The 15,170-nt window shown below is 49.7% G+C and overlaps 2 long non-coding RNA genes across 6 annotated transcripts in view; one reads left to right on the top strand and one right to left on the bottom strand.

Annotated features, from left to right (window-relative positions):
* Window positions 1-11,463, top strand: part of LOC123851811 (uncharacterized) — a 76,148-nt gene extending 64,685 nt beyond the window's left edge. For all 5 annotated transcript variants that reach the window (XR_010405860.1, XR_010405862.1, XR_010405859.1 and 2 more), the window contains one exon: window positions 10,690-11,463. This is a non-coding gene — a long non-coding RNA (uncharacterized LOC123851811). The remainder of the gene's footprint in view (window positions 1-10,689) is intronic.
* Window positions 11,464-11,612: 149 nt separating this feature from the next.
* Window positions 11,613-15,139, bottom strand: LOC135361812 (uncharacterized). The gene is made up of 2 exons (XR_010405863.1): window positions 14,916-15,139; window positions 11,613-13,347 (listed from the first exon to the last, which is right to left on the bottom strand). It is a non-coding gene; the product is annotated as an uncharacterized LOC135361812 (long non-coding RNA).
* Window positions 15,140-15,170: the final 31 nt, after the last annotated feature.

Genomic DNA, 15,170 nt, shown 5'->3' with positions numbered 1-15,170 from the left:
ATCTGAGGGGGGCTCACATGGGGGGAAGGGCAAAGGGAGAGGGAAAGAGGCAGACTCCCCATTGAGCACGGAGCCTGATGCCGGGCTCTGCTAGATCCCAGGACCCTGAGATCATGACCTGAGCTGAAGACAGATGCATAACCAACTGAGTCACCGAGGCGCCCCATGTTACAGTCTTGAAGCAGAATTATTCTCATCGGCACAGACTGGAGCCCCTAATTCTAGCCATTTAATGTGATTCACAGCATGAACTCTGAAGTCAAAGAGTCCGATTATACCACATGCGTGCTCTGTAACCTAAGCTGTTTAGTCTCTTTGCACCTTGGTTTCCTCGTATGTGGGATGCGCTTCATAACTGCACCTATTTTGTAGGACCGCCTTAATGATGAAGCATAAACAACATCCAGCACAGAGCTGGGTACATAGCTAGGCACTCAACTCGTGTTAGCTATCATCATCGTGTATGTATGACTGGTTAAGAAATCACTGAGCTAGGGGCGCCTGGGTGGCTCAGTCGTTAAGCGTCTGCCTTCGGCTCAGGTCATGATCCCAGGGTCCTGGGATCGAGCCCCGCATCGGGCTCCCTGCTCCGCGGGAGGCCTGCTTCTCCCTCTCTCACTCCCCCTGCTTGTGTTCCCTCTCTTGCTGTCTCTCTCTGTCACATAAATAAATAAAATCTTTAAAAAAAAAAATCACTGAGCTAATGTATAAGGAAGACTTTGGAAGTCAAGTTATAAGAGAAATCTTTGAAGGAAGCCAGGTTATTCTGGGCAAGAACAGAACTGCCCTCAAGTATCTGCAGAGCTGTAATGAAATGAGCAGAAGTAAGTAGCAACCAATTATTTCTGGGCCCAAGGGAAGATGAAGACCCAAGGGGGAACTGAAGACAGTTAGTGGTCAGCTTGACAGAAGAACTTCCCACAGTCAGGGTTTTGACTTATGATAGCATAGGATAGCTTGCTCCTCCCCGTCACTTGTGTGCTCTTGCTCTCTCTCAAATAAATCAGCAAAATATATTTTTTAAAGATTTTATTTATTTACTTATTTGACAGAGAGAGACACAGCTAGAGAGGGAACACAAACAGGGGGAGAGGGAGAGGGAGAAGCAGGCTTCCCGCAGAGCAGGGAGCCCGATGTGGGGCTTGATCCCAGGACCCTGGGATCATGACCTGAGCCGAAGGCAGACGCCCAACGACTGAGCCACCCAGGCGCCCCAAATCAATAAAATCTTAAAAAAAAAAAAAAAAAAAGAAAAGAAAAACACAAAACCAGGTAAAATGTCAATATTTTGAATGAGAAACAAAACCACAACATTTAAAAAGCTGACAAACACCATACAGTGTCCAGAAAAAAGCATATGATATGCTTCCATAATACTTTTATTCCTACCTTTTGGTTGTGTACTTTTGGGATAACCTCTTCACTTGACATTGATTTAGTACTGTCGTTTTCTTTAGCGAGAAGAAGAAGGTATCTTAATTTTCTCTAGCACAGTTGACCAAAAGCATCCCCCCCGCCGCCCATTGTTAATGGTTTCAAAAGGTTTCTTTCAACTTCACAACTCATTCTTGGTAGTCAAAAGTTTTAGGATTGTTGTCAAATTTAGAAAAACTTCGATCAAAATCAAGGATCTTACATAGAGGATCTCAGGACTTTTTTCACGTTTCCTTGATTACTAAACTTAAAAAGTATTTGAATGGATGCCATCTACCAACCAGCTTGTTGCCAACATCCTATTTGCATTCCGTCTTTTGAGTTTTGTTTTTGATTTTCATCAGTGTCCGTGTTTTGTGGACAACTTCCTCTTCGCTAGATGCCCCCCACCCCCAATACCACAGCAGTTCCAGCAACATCCTAAGGGAGGGGAAGTGTGACAGGAAGTCGGAGCGGGAGAGGCAGTAAAAACAGCTTACTTTGGCCAACTCTACCATAGCACGTGATCCCGAGTGTGTGCGGCTGGGGCCTCTCCCAGGTCACAGGAAGACACCCAGCAAGTGAGGGGCTCTAGAGCTTAAGCTTTGTGAGCGTCACAGCAAGCCTGGGAAATCCAGCGCCATCCCTCCCTGGCACGAAATGCCCACCCCGATGGACAAGTGCAGCTCGGCTTGTCCGCCTCCACTCAGGCATCCCTTCTCCTAGGAGGCTTCCAGGGCCAGTTGGCTGTCCCAGGAGGCTGGAGGCCAAGTCTGTCTAACTCACTTGGTGCCCTTAGTCTACTTTGAGCAGTGCCTGGTACACAGGAGAATCACAGGCTCAGAAGGCTGAAGTGTCCTGCCCGGGTCACACAGATAGTGACTGCCAGAGCTGGGAATCAGCCTGGAAGGAAGGGAGGGAGGGAGGGAGGGAAGGGAGGGAAAGGAGGGAGGAACCCCAGCTTCCCAGATGAACTGCAGGCCTCAGACAGAGAAATACACTTCTTGCCCGGATGGCTTCAGAGCCCCAGCGGGCCTGCTTCCCTTCCTCTTTCCTGCATAGCTGATCAGGAACCCAGAGAGGAGGTCCTCTGAGCCCCTCAACAGAAATCTCCCAGGCACTGTTGTGAGGCACAGATAAGTGTGTGGACCTGGGTTTGAACCTCCAGGCCACTCCTTAGCTGCCGTGTAGCCGGTCTGCACCTTGATGTCCTCATCTGTAAAATGGGTTTATGGCCGCACCTCCTCCCACAGGTTAGCAGAAGTGCTCTGGCCCTGGAGCAGCCATAGCAAGTGACAGCGTTAGCTTTGTGAGGTGGGGCCTAGGCAGGAGCCTGTTCCTCCTCCCTCCTGTCTTCCTCCCCCCCACCCCATCCCCAGCCCAGGGGTCCTCCCTAGGCTTCTGCTGAGGCTGCCTAGCTGAGGTCAACCAGGATGCCAACCTGCTTGTTACAGCCAAGTGACTCTGGTCCAGCGTGCATTCCTCCACTACCTCTTGCTCGGAAGTCCAGGGCGGGCTCACTTCCGTCAGGGGTCAGGGCAGGGCCAGGCTCCCACCCACGGAAGTCGGAGTGCCTCTCAGCGGGGCCAGATCTTCCTCACCGCATGTCCCCAGCACCCAGCCCAGGGCCTGGCCCAGGGTCACACCCCGTAAATGCTGGCTGGGAATTAAGTGCATGCTGACACACCGCCTGCCCCGAAGCAGTCACCCCTGACTCACCACAGTGGCCACTGGGGACCACAGAGCGTGCATCTACAGTGTTCCCTGTGCCTTGCTCAGCGGTTCGAAGGGCTTCTCTTGTTTCCCCATAGCCTTGTAAGACAGGTGCCATTACCCCCATTTCCCAGAAGTGAAGACTGAGGCTCAGCCAGGACAAAGCACCTGCCGGAGCATGCCCACAAACCTGGAGGGGACTCTCCCCACTGCTCTTCCGAGCGGTCCTCAGGCCCAGCACTTCCCCCGCAGGGAATCATTCTTCTCCATTAAGGAATGCTCCTCAGCCAAAATGTAACACTATGGCAAATCACTCTAACGTTTCGCTTTAAAAATCGAATGCTACTTTCTACCTGGAGATAAAAACAGCTGTGAGCTCCTCGAGGGAAGGCATGGTTTCTTCTGTCATTCTCGAGTCCTCCCTGCCTGTCGTGGGGCCCAGCGTGAGGCAGGAGCGCAGTGGACGCACAGCCAGACGGAGGCCGCTGTGTAGGATCACGGCCCAGGCTCGTAGGAGGCCGCCTCCGCCACAGGACACAGGCCCACGGCGGGCGGGCCCTCCGGCTCATACGCAGGGTTTCTTTATTCCACACAATACCTTTCTAAAGTTTGGGTGGTTCGCCAATATGTAAAGTTTAGAAGGTTTTACATAGGATCCGGGTTTCCAGCTTCTGGCAGAGACTGGCTAGCTTTCACCAAACCCATGTCCTTTTTTTCCAGGCGCATGGCCTCCCTTCCAGTTAGTTGGGGCCGTATGACAAGAGTCCGGCCAATGTAGGGTGGGTGTAAGTAATACGCACCACTTTCTGCCTGGTCCCCCAAACTTCCCTCCCAGTCCTGCACCCTCTCTTCCCTGTCTGCTGACCAGATACAGAAGGTCCGGGGGGAGGACGTGGGGAGGACTCCCAGGCCCGGGGAGGGGGCGGAGTGGGGCTCCTCTGGGCCTGGCCCACACTGGACTATGGTGGGAGCAGGATAAAAACCTTTGCGGTAGTAAAGCCCTGAGCTTTGGGGCTGCTTGTTACAGCAGCTTCTTCTGACTAATGCAGCTTCTTCTGGAAAGTCAGACATGGGGTAGCACTGGGCTCACTTTTCCTTTGGCAGTGATGAGCTGGAATTTTGTAGCTGTTGCCCCCTTCAGCCTGGCTGGAGTTTTTAGCTCCCCTAATCCCTGACCTCAATGTGCCCAACTCAGTATCCAAGGAAATTGAGGCACACGGGAAGACAAGGGACCAGCTCAAGGTCATGGTGTATTGGGGGGCAGAGCTGAACTTGGACTGAAGTCTCTTAGCTCTTACTCCAAGGTTCTTTCTTAAGATCTTTCTCACTTTTGAGCAGAGAGGAGGCTTGATTAGGAAGTGAGAAAAAGAGGGAGAGGTTCAGAGTCTAGGGCCCTTTTGGGGTGAAGGGAGAGCTAAATGGCCAAGAGTGGAAGGGACACTCCAGATGGTGGAGAGGGTGAAAAGATGGGGGGACCATGACTGCTCTATGATTCCAGTTTGCAGAAGGCTTGGAAATGCTCAGCAGGCAAAATCAGGCCCCCTCCCCAAGGGGCTACACCTGTGTCTGGTGGGGAAGCCTGACCCCAAGCCTTTCTTTCTCTCTCCCTCTTGGGAAAGGGCCCATGTCCTTGGTTGCCAAAGCTCCACTGGAAAGAAGCAGAAGCCAGTTTTCCTTTCCAGACAACCAAATCCAGAAAGAAATGATTTGCAAAACAATCCCGTGTCAAGGTAGTTGTGCCGGGAATGTGAATGTCAGGAGGGTGGGGGGGCGCTCTGTGAAGTGTGGAGAGATGGTCCAGGTGAGCCCTCTCCCAGCGGCTATGCAGGGGGGTTGGGGGGGTTCGCCTGCCCCCTGCAGCCACTGTAACTCCCTAGTACCTTGAGCATCTGCCAAGAATGCATTTCCTGGACTGCCCAAAATGTAGACCAACTGGGGAGCTCCCCGGAGTCCCCTCTGACTCTTGTCTGCCGTGAGGTGTTTGTGGATGCCCAGTGGCTGTTGAGGAGCCATGAATCCTTTGGCTTTACTATCTCACCTGCCCAGACCAGACCACTGCCTGGAACCCAGCTCTGCCTGAAGCTCAGCTTGCTCATCACTTCTCCACAGCTTATGACCGCCCCCACCCCCGCCCCCCCGTCGCCGGCCACTGGGGCTGAGAAAGGCACTTGGAGACTTGAATTTGCATCCTAACACCCCAACCGCCACCACCCACCACCAAACACCCCACCGCCAACCACCACCAACCACCGCCAATTGCCAAACACCCCACCGCCAATCACCACCCACCATCAGCATATTGACAGGAACAAAAAGAAATTACTATGTTGAGGGTCTGGGTAGAGAAAGAAGGAAAGAGAGTGTCCCCTCTCTGCTCGTGCAAAGGCTCTACTAGGAAGCTTCACGAACCCATGGAGACCTTAGGCACAAAAGCCTGAGTTATCCTTAAGAAGAGATTACGTGGCACTTACACCAGATGTGCATTAAACAATGACCCAGCCAACCCGTGCCCATGTCTACAATCCCTTCCCCGCACTTCTGAATCCAAGAAATTCTGAACAAAATAATTTAAGGTTGGTACCAAAACTGATTTGGTGAAAAAAAATCTAACCTGAACAGATATATAAATATTCATACATTATTTTCTGCAGGAATATCAATGTGTTTAAGTATGCGGTGTTAACAGAGACCCCACTGTTGTGTTATATGACATACGGTGTCTTTCTTTCTTTCTTTCTTTCTTTCTTTCTTTCTTTCTTTCTTTCTTTCTTTCTTTCTTTCTTTCTTTCTTTCTTTCTTTCTTTCTTCTTTCTTTCTTTTTTTTTTTTTTAAGATTTTATTGTTAATAATCTCTACCCCCAACATGGGGTTTGAACTTATAACACTGAGATCAAAGTTGAAGTCAGACGCTCCACTGACTGAGCCAGCCAGGCACCCCTGGTGTGTGCTTTCTAAAACTCCAAAATTCCAAAATCCCAAAGTGCATGAGGGGCTTAAGACATCAGGGGTTGAGATAAGAGACTGTGGCCTATGTATATTCTAAGTGCTTTATATCTATTAACTCAATCCTCACAATAACCCTATGGAGGAGAACTTGTTATTACTATTATTCCCATTTTAGAGATGAGGAATCCGAGGCAGGGGGAGGTGAAGTGCCTTGCTTCAAAGCTGGTGAGTGTTGGAGCTGGGGTTTGGACCCCAGCATCCTGGTTCCAGAGCCTACTCTCTGAACGGATCCACCCTCTGCCTGGGGTAGGGTGGTAAACAGCAGGGCATAAGCATTTTCAGCTCCATGTGCAACAAGTATACACCCAGGAGGCTGTGTGAGGAGAGAATCTCTATTATAGGTGTTCTCGAGGGGTGGCCAACCATCCAGTTTGCCCTGGAACCATCCTGTGTCCCAGGAAACCCTTCAGTCCCACCAAACTGGGATGGTTGTTCACCCTAGTTCTTGGGAACCAAGTGTCTTCTCTCTTATAAGTGTCCCAAGCATCCCAATCCACTGAGGGGGATCCGAGGGTCTGAAGATGCATATTGTTCACATAACATGGCTTCTCAACCCAAACCAGGACCTTAACCAAGACCCTGGGAGAAAACTCTGGAAGGGATGCGGGCTGTGTCAGATTCACCGAGAGGCAGGGTGTCTGTGTGCATGGCTGGCACCTGCCTCAGGGTTTATAAGGACAAGCGTGACTCTATCCGGCCTTCCCCTTGAGCATTGACTTTGGACTCCATTGTAAACACAGTAGGAATATTCCTTTGCAGGGAGATTTACTCTGATATTCCAATTCAGAAATGACTAGCTCTCATGCCTACCTTCTTTTTTTTTTTTTTTTTAAGATTTTATTTATTTATTTGAGAGAGAGAATGAGAGAGAGAGCATGAGAGGGGTGAGGGTCAGAGGGAGAAGCAGACTCCCTGCTGAGCAGGGAGCCCGATGCGGGACTCGATCCCGGGACTCCAGGATCATGACCTGAGCCGAAGGCAGTCGCTTAACCAACTGAGCCACCCAGGCGCCCTCATGCCTACCTTCTAATTTTAACTTGTTAAAGCCCACACCTGATTTCTTTTTTTTTTTTTTTTAAGATTTTATTTATTTATTTGAGACAGAATGAGAGAGAGAGAGCACATAAGAGGGGGGAGGGTCAGAGGGAGAAGCAGGCTCCCTGCTGAGCAGGGAGCCCGATGCGGGACTCGATCCCGGGACTCCAGGATCATGACCTGAGCCGAAGGCAGTCGCTTAACCAACTGAACCACCCAGGCGCCCCACACCTGACTTCTTAGGAATGAGCCACATCCAGGACTTTTATTCACCTGCCATAGGCCTGCCCAGTCCTGTCTAAGTGCAAAGTAGAGGGAGGCAAGCCGCCTGCCCTTGACAAGCAGGTCTGGTCTATGGAGGTGGGAGAGAAACATGCCTGGGCTGAGAGAGAGAGAGAGAGGGAGGAAGAGAGAGAGAGAGGGAGAGGGAGAGAGAGGGAGGGGGAGAGAGAGAGGGAGAGGGAGGGAGAGGGAGGGAGAGGGAGGGAGGGAGAGAAAGATCACCCCATGTGCTGAGGGTGCCCCTGGTTGAGAATGAAGGCTGGAGGCTGCTGCGGGCTAAACATGGCAGACTGAACACATGTATTTACCTCCCCTGTTCTCTGAAATTCTAACAAAATGGCATAAAAGCATTTTTTAAAATGCACACCTATCCATGAGGAATAAGAGACCATGTGAGGAGCTAACAGCAGATGAGAGGAGTCAACCAAATTCTAGAAGCTGGAACAGATGGTGAGTGGGGGCTGACTTAAGAAACACAGAAAGTTGAAACTTGACTGCTCAGGGAGCCATCAGGACACAAGACAATTGAAGATCGTCAGGGAGGCTCAGGGATGAGAGAGACCAGAACCTCCACAGATGGAGGGGAGGGGCAGAAAGGCGGGTGGTTGTCTGTCGGGCAGACAGCGGATTTCTAGGTCTCCCTGCCCTGCTGGCACAGACAGGACCCCCACAGCAGGAGGCTCGCCCACCAGAGAGCCCGAAGATGCTAATCTGAGGTAACGTTTGCATGGGGCCCCGCACAAGGCCTGGACTATAGCCGGTCCTTGGTGAGTTGTTGCTCTCATTGTTATATTCAGCTGGGCTCTTTTGTCTTGTTCTCTTATTTTCTTCTCTTGGTCAGACAGAGCCTCAAAGACGTAGGAGGCCGGAGAGGTGAAGTGGACAGCAGAGTCTGGCCGCCTGGCGACACCCCATCCACACGCCCTCCTCACACATCAGGCTCTTTGATGGGCCACAAATGGCTCGTTGCCTCCCAATATCTACTATCTTCTTCTTGAGTACCTAAACCTCGCTTTTTAGCTAGCTACCTTGCCTCCCAGCTACGGGCATTTCTCAGTCTCCTTTTCAATTAGATGTGACCATTTGACTAGAGGAGTGGAAGTGTTGTAAGGAAATCAGGAATTATCTTTAAAAGAGGAGAGCTCTGGGACGCCTGGGTGGCTCAGATGGTTAAGCATCTGCCTTCAGCTCAGGTCATGATCCCAGGGTCCTGGGATCGAGCCCCACATCGGGCTCTGTGCTCAGCGGGGAGCCTGCTTCTCCCTCTCCCTCTGCCTGCCTGTCTGCCTACTTGTGATCTCTCTCTCTGTCAAATAAATAAATAAAATCTTTAAAAAAAAATAAAGGAGGAGAACTCTTCCTCCACTCTGCTCTCTGGGTTGCAGATGTGATGGCCAGTGCTCCAGCAGCCATGCTGGGCAATGAGGATAAAGACCACCATGCTAGGGATGGCAGAGCAGAGAGATGAAAGCCATCATCTTCCCAGTTGCCACACCAGCCTGCATTGCCCACCTTTGGATTTCTTTTATATGACAGGGAAATAAACTTCTTTCTTGTATTGGCTACTGTTATTTTAGAACTTTCTGTTGTGTGCAACTGATCCTCATTCTGTCTGGTTAAATTTGAGTTGGAGACAGCACCTCCCTTGTCCTCTTTCCTATTCAGAGATCAGAATCAGCAGAGACTTTGGCTGTTATGAAGCCCACAGGGTCAGGGGCAAAATCTGGCCCACCGATGTTTTTCTTAGCTTGTACAAAGTTTTTAAAATTAGGAGGTATTTGAAGACATTTTTGGTTTTACCAGTGTTACTTTTTAAATTTTTGTTATTAATATTTTTAGAGCTATACCTCTTGGTTTTAATTCATTAATTAATTAGTTTTAAAATTTATTATTGGAGCATAATTATCACATAATGTTATATTGGTTTTAGGGATACAACATATTGATTTGACAATTCTATAAATCACTCAGTGCTCACCATGATAAGTATAATCACCATCTGTTTGAACACATTTTAAACATTAAAATTGTGGTTTCTGGATTTTCTTGAATAATTGGGGGATCTGGTACCACCGGATCCACATTCCAGCATGGCAGCCTTTATATGGGGGCATCTCCTATCTCGTTTCATGGTCCTTCCATTGCTCTCCCATGAGCTAGGTCTGTGTGTGTGTGTGTGTGTGTGTTAGCTCATGATAGATATATGTTAGCTCGTGAGCTAGGTATATATATATATAGGTTGTCCTATGAGCTACATTTGTATATGGCTTACCCTACAAGCTAGGTATTATATGGATTGTCCTAGGTGGTAGGTGTATATGTGGGTTATCCTATGAATTAGGGATGTCTATGTGTTATCCTCTGAGCTCAGAATGAATTATGTGCTCTCTCCACTCATCAGATGAGGAATTTGAGGTCGCAGAGCTGGAAGTGATAGAGTCAAGACTCCAGTCTGTCTGCATTCCACGCTTGCTCTGTCAGTTTTTGAGTTTGCAACCTTTGACTGTCCAACTTCTTGCTTGCCATCTCCCAGGAGACAGTAGAATCAAGTAGAACCATATCAAATGGATGGTGCTGGTTTGTCTGCTGCCCTGGGAGCAAACCACCTAGAGAATGGAGGTTTCCTGCATCGCCTCAGTGCCTGGCGCAGAGCCAGCTGAGGGAACTTGGCACTAAACAAAGGAGGTGACCCACCCTCAGTCACACAGAGCCGGGTGAGCACCCGGGCTCCCGCCTGTCTGCCCTGGGCTCTTGCTTGACTGCTGTCCAACCTACCCTGTTTCTCTTGGATATTGACAGAGGTCAGAGGTCAAGAGCACAGGCTCTGAGTCTAGCATATTCACACCCAAATTCCAGCTTCACCTCTTGCCACTTTGAGTCTTGATTTCTCCACCAGCGAATGGGGCTAATTATGGAACCTACATCATAGGGCCGCTGGGGGGTAGGGGTCTCCGGATGAAATCATCTGCATGTGAGTAAGTGATGGAGCACAAAATAAGTACTCAGTAAACATAGCTATTATTGTGACATGAGTTTTGTATGAGTGTGTGGGGGTAGGGAGGGACTCGTCTTGAAATTCTTTCCTTAGGCATCATCTTGCCCTGTCTTAGTCCAAGGCAGCCGGAGCCCTGCACCGGGCTGGACACAAGGTCATGCTCTGGCAAGGGCTTCCCATACATCTCAGAAGCTTGAGAACAATGACCTCGATTGCCCACTTACATTCTATCATTCCACCAACAGGTAGCGAGTTCCTACTTTCCACCAGGCCCTACATTAGGGCTGGGGATCCGGGATAAGTTGGCCCTGTCCTGCCTTTGTAGACTATCCACCTGGTTACGGGACTTCTCTGACACACAGCTGATGACAAGTCTTATGGGAGAGGAGCAGAAGGGCTGCCTCGAGGAAGATGCATTCCCGCTCCAGCAGAGACGGCTAATGCTCACCCATATCTGGAGCTCCTTGTCTTCCCAAGTGTGCTGCTGGACTACATTTCCCAGGCTCCCCCGCAGTTCAGCGTGGCACGTGACCCAGCTTGGTGACTGGATGTGGGCTGCAGTGATGGGTCCCACTTTGGAGCCCCCCAAACACTCCTTCATACTCTCTTTACCCTGTGAACGGCTAGAATAGAGATGACCCCCAGGGCCACCTTGAGACCCACATATTGAAGATTCCGCCTAGGTCCCAGAAGGACCAGGTAGAGTCGACACCCACTCAGAACTGTTACAGAAGTAAGAACTCTTTTTCTAGCATATTTGCTGGGTATTTGTAACATTCTATGTGTAACAGTAGCTAGGGTGACCCTAACTGATAATCTGCCCTGAAAGACTGATTTTCTTTATTATGTAACTTTTCCTCCTCACGACTCTAACAATTTCCTTTGGCTCTAAAGTACTAAGTTACTAATGCTATTGTCCCAGTTTAATTCTTTGTGTAACTGGAGATGATACTCCTGACCAGTGTTATTTCCAATTGAGGAATTCTTATTAATTCAGTCTCTGCTTTCATGCATTTGTTGTTGTCATTGTTGGCTGGAACTAGATCTTGAGCTAGATTTTTCTCTCTCCACCCCTGTTCCAAGTCTGTAGACATTGGCCCACCCTGGATTAATGTGGAGAAGTTCAAGACCCATCTGTCTGGCAGGAACCAGGCAAATACTCAGACTGAATAATTGAGGGGAGTTTAATAAAGGAATTATATTCATTCAGTTATAAGATGAATAAGGTCTGAGGATCTAATGTATAACAGGATGGTTATGGTTGATAACACTATTGCATAACTGAGATGTTGAAATGTGCTAAGAGAGTAAAACAAAAATGTCCTCACAAAAAAAAAAAAAAGAGGTAAATATGTGATGAGTGTGTAAATTAACTTGATGGGGGGAAATCATTTCACACGTATACGTCCATCAAATCATCACATTGTACACTTTCAGTATCTTACAATTTGTCAGTCATACCTCAATAAAGCTGACCAAAAAACCAAATGATTTATGAAGCCGCGGGTCGGTGAAGCCTTCAGTGCCCAGCCCACATGCCCTCAGCCTCACCTCTGCATGGTGCTTTCCTGCTAATACCGGAGTCAGGCTCCCGCTCTCTGCTGTAGGGGAGCAAGTCTGGCCAGGGTGTTGAGCCAGCCCAGAGTGCCAGGAAGTTGATGTCCTGGAAACAGCCCTCCAACAAAGTCAAAGGGCAGTTGGTAGATAAACCTCCCAGCTTCCTCACTCCTCAGCTGGGTTAACTCTGAGAGACATTCTACGCTGTCTCACAGAGCTCTGCTGAAGGACTGAGCTCTAGGTAGCCTGCTGGCATTGGCTCACTTCCTGTCTGACTCGGCACTGCCCTTCCAGTGTTTCCCGGGATCTCTTCCCAAATGAACTACTTGTACTCGAATCTTTGCCTCAGGCTCTACTTCTGGGAGAACCCTAATCCAGAGCAGAGTTTATGGAGAGCAATAAGGGGTGGTACAGTAGCCTGAGGCTAGTAACAAAAGGAATCCTTGCTTTTGAAGATGGGCAGGAGGGACTGGTAGGATATGGACAAGACCACCTGCCAGGAGCTGGGGCCTTGGTGGAGAGACACAGCTCACCTGGTGGCTGACTGTACAAGGCGGAAGGGGGAGAGGAGTAAACATCCTGACTTCCCCCTCCTCCCACTTTCTGATCTCCTGCTGGTGCCTCCTATTGGCCAAACCCAACCAGAAGCCAGAGGGCAAGAGAGCCTGCTGGTGTTTCCATAGTGGTCAGGCTGCCTGGCACACAGCAATGTGGAGAAGGGTAGGGGGTGCATTTGGAGGGGCAAACAGAAGATATGCAGCACACAGCCTGATTGTTTCTCTTTGTCTTTGAGTTGCTTGGAAGGCAGCATTTTGATAGTCCAGGATCTGGGAAAAGGCTTTTCCAGGTGTCAGGATGGAGTAAACTTAGGTGCAGAGACTGAGGGGTCTGGGGTGGGTAGGCACCAGCATTCCTGCTGCATTCTGCATAACGATCTGCTCCCAAGACCTAGTGGCTCCAGGTAACAATTTTATTAAATAACCCAATTCTGTAGGTCAGGAACTTGGGTTGGGGTCAGGTGGGTAGTTCTTCTGTTCCACATGGCATGACTGAAGTCCCATATTCAGTCGGCAACTGTTCTGATCTCGAGGGTCCAACATGGCTTCACAAATGTGTGGAATTTCTTGGTGGGAGGGGTGGAAAGGCTGGGCTCAGCAAGACTGGAGTGACTTTAAGAACTATGGGTTCTCAGGGCGCCTGGGTGGCTCAGTCAGTTGAGTGTCTGCCTTAAGCTTGGGTTGTGAACCCAGGGTCCTGGGATCGAGCCCCACACCAGGTTCTCTGCTGGGCAGGGAGCCTGCTTCTTCCTCTCCCTCTGCCTGTCACTCCCCCTGCTTGTGCTCTCTCTGTCAAATAAATAAATAAAATCATAAAAAAAAAAAAAAAGAACTATGGGTTCTCCAGCATGATGGTCTCATGGTAGTTGGACTTCCTACACAGCGACACAGGGTTCCCAGGGAGAATGTTCAAGAGGCCCCAGTGGACACTGCAAGGCTTTTTATGACCTAGGCTCAAAGTCCAGGAATATCATTTCCACTGCATTCTATCAAACAAGTCCTGCCAACCAGCCCAGATACAAAAGGAGGAAAATCTTGCAATGGGAAGAATAGCAAAGAACTTGTGGTCACCTTTATTGGACCAGCAAGTCATCCAGGTTGACTAGTGTTTGGGGAATGTGTTGGGAAGTCAAGGGCCACATGTTGGAGAGGGACTTGAAAGTCATGACAAGGGATAGGGAGACAGTAATAAGGCGGAGCGTTGAAGGTTCTAGAGTTGGATTTCAAATCCCATCTCTGCCCCTTACAACACGTGCTAAGCAGGCTCTTCCTTTGTCTGAGCCTCGGTGTCCTTATCTGTAAGGATGGGCTGGGATGTGGTCTGAGTCTGCAGTTGTAATCAGCCCCAGGTGATATCGATGCCAATGATTCCTGGACCATACTTTGAATAGCTGGAGACTTTTTTTTTTTTCCCCAAAAAAAGTTTGATCCCGTTTTGCCTCCATTGATACCCTCCACTGATTTTCCAGTGTCCTCAGGGGGAAAGACCAATCAATCCCTCACCGTGTCCCACACGCACCCCCTGAGTCCGTGACTATCTAGCCCCACACCCCCATCCTCTTTTCCCCTTATTTATTAATTTATTTATAATATTATGAAATGAAATAAAACCACTATGCTACCCAAGTACTGGAACATTACCAACACCCAGGATGTACCTGTAAGCTTCTCTTCTCCCCCTCCTCCCCCATTCCCCTGAGATAACCATTCTTCTCAAATACGTGTTTATCTTTCCCTTTAAAAGTGTTTTCTACCCATGCACGTATCTAAACATGCATATTTTTGTTTTGCTTTTATTATACATTCTAAAAATTGCACCATAGTCTATACAGTTTTCTGCAACTTATTTTTTCATTCAAAATTGTTGCCGAGATCTAGCCTCTCTGCCCGCGAAGTTCATTCAATTTCACGGTTGTGTAACAGTCTATGGTGTGGATATTCCAGCTCATTTGCTCACTCCCTGTGAATGGGCATTTGGGAGGTGTTTCCAATGTTTTTGTTGTAACGAACAGTGCTGGTGTGAACATCCTCGAAAATGTTCTCTGACGGCACCCAAGCAGGTTTCTCGAGGGTAAATGCCTAGGAGGATATTTGCTATGCCCCCCTCCTCGCCTTTCATTCCCCAGCTCCCTGGGGTCTAACAGAGAACGTCCTCTCCCCCTGGGCTGCCCTCTTCCATCCCACTCCCACCCACCCCAACCCCCTCACCTAGGAAACTCAGAGAACCCCTCCCGACCTGCAAACCACGGCTGGGCCGCATTAAAGCCCCCTAACCATACATTTATGTTGTGCGATTATGTGATGAACATGTGTCTCGCCCAGTAGAGTGAAAGCCCCACGAGGTCTGTGACGCTCACCGTTCCCGGCTTCCAGCTCGGCCCGGCACGCTGCAGGCGCCCAGGCGGTAGCTTGAATGCTGCTCGAGGGGCCAGGCGGGAGGCAGAGCCGGCCAGGCGGCTGGAGCCTGAGCCCACAGGTGGCTCCAGCCCTGCGTCCCCGGGCCGGCGATTTCGGGCAGGCCACGGCCCGGGGAAGTCGGGCTTGTCCCCAGGGCGGGCCAGGAATTCCAGGAAATGCACATCCCGGGTCTGCGGGGCGGGGCGGGGGCTTCG

The sequence above is a fragment of the Mirounga angustirostris genome, unplaced genomic scaffold, assembly GCF_029215605.1.
Source record: "Mirounga angustirostris isolate CCGP_5_RB_7025 unplaced genomic scaffold, mMirAng1.0.hap1 SCAF_10, whole genome shotgun sequence".
Lineage (NCBI taxonomy): Eukaryota > Metazoa > Chordata > Mammalia > Carnivora > Phocidae > Mirounga > Mirounga angustirostris.
Note: the sequence above shows the minus strand (reverse complement) of the source record. Positions and strands in the feature narration are given on the sequence as shown.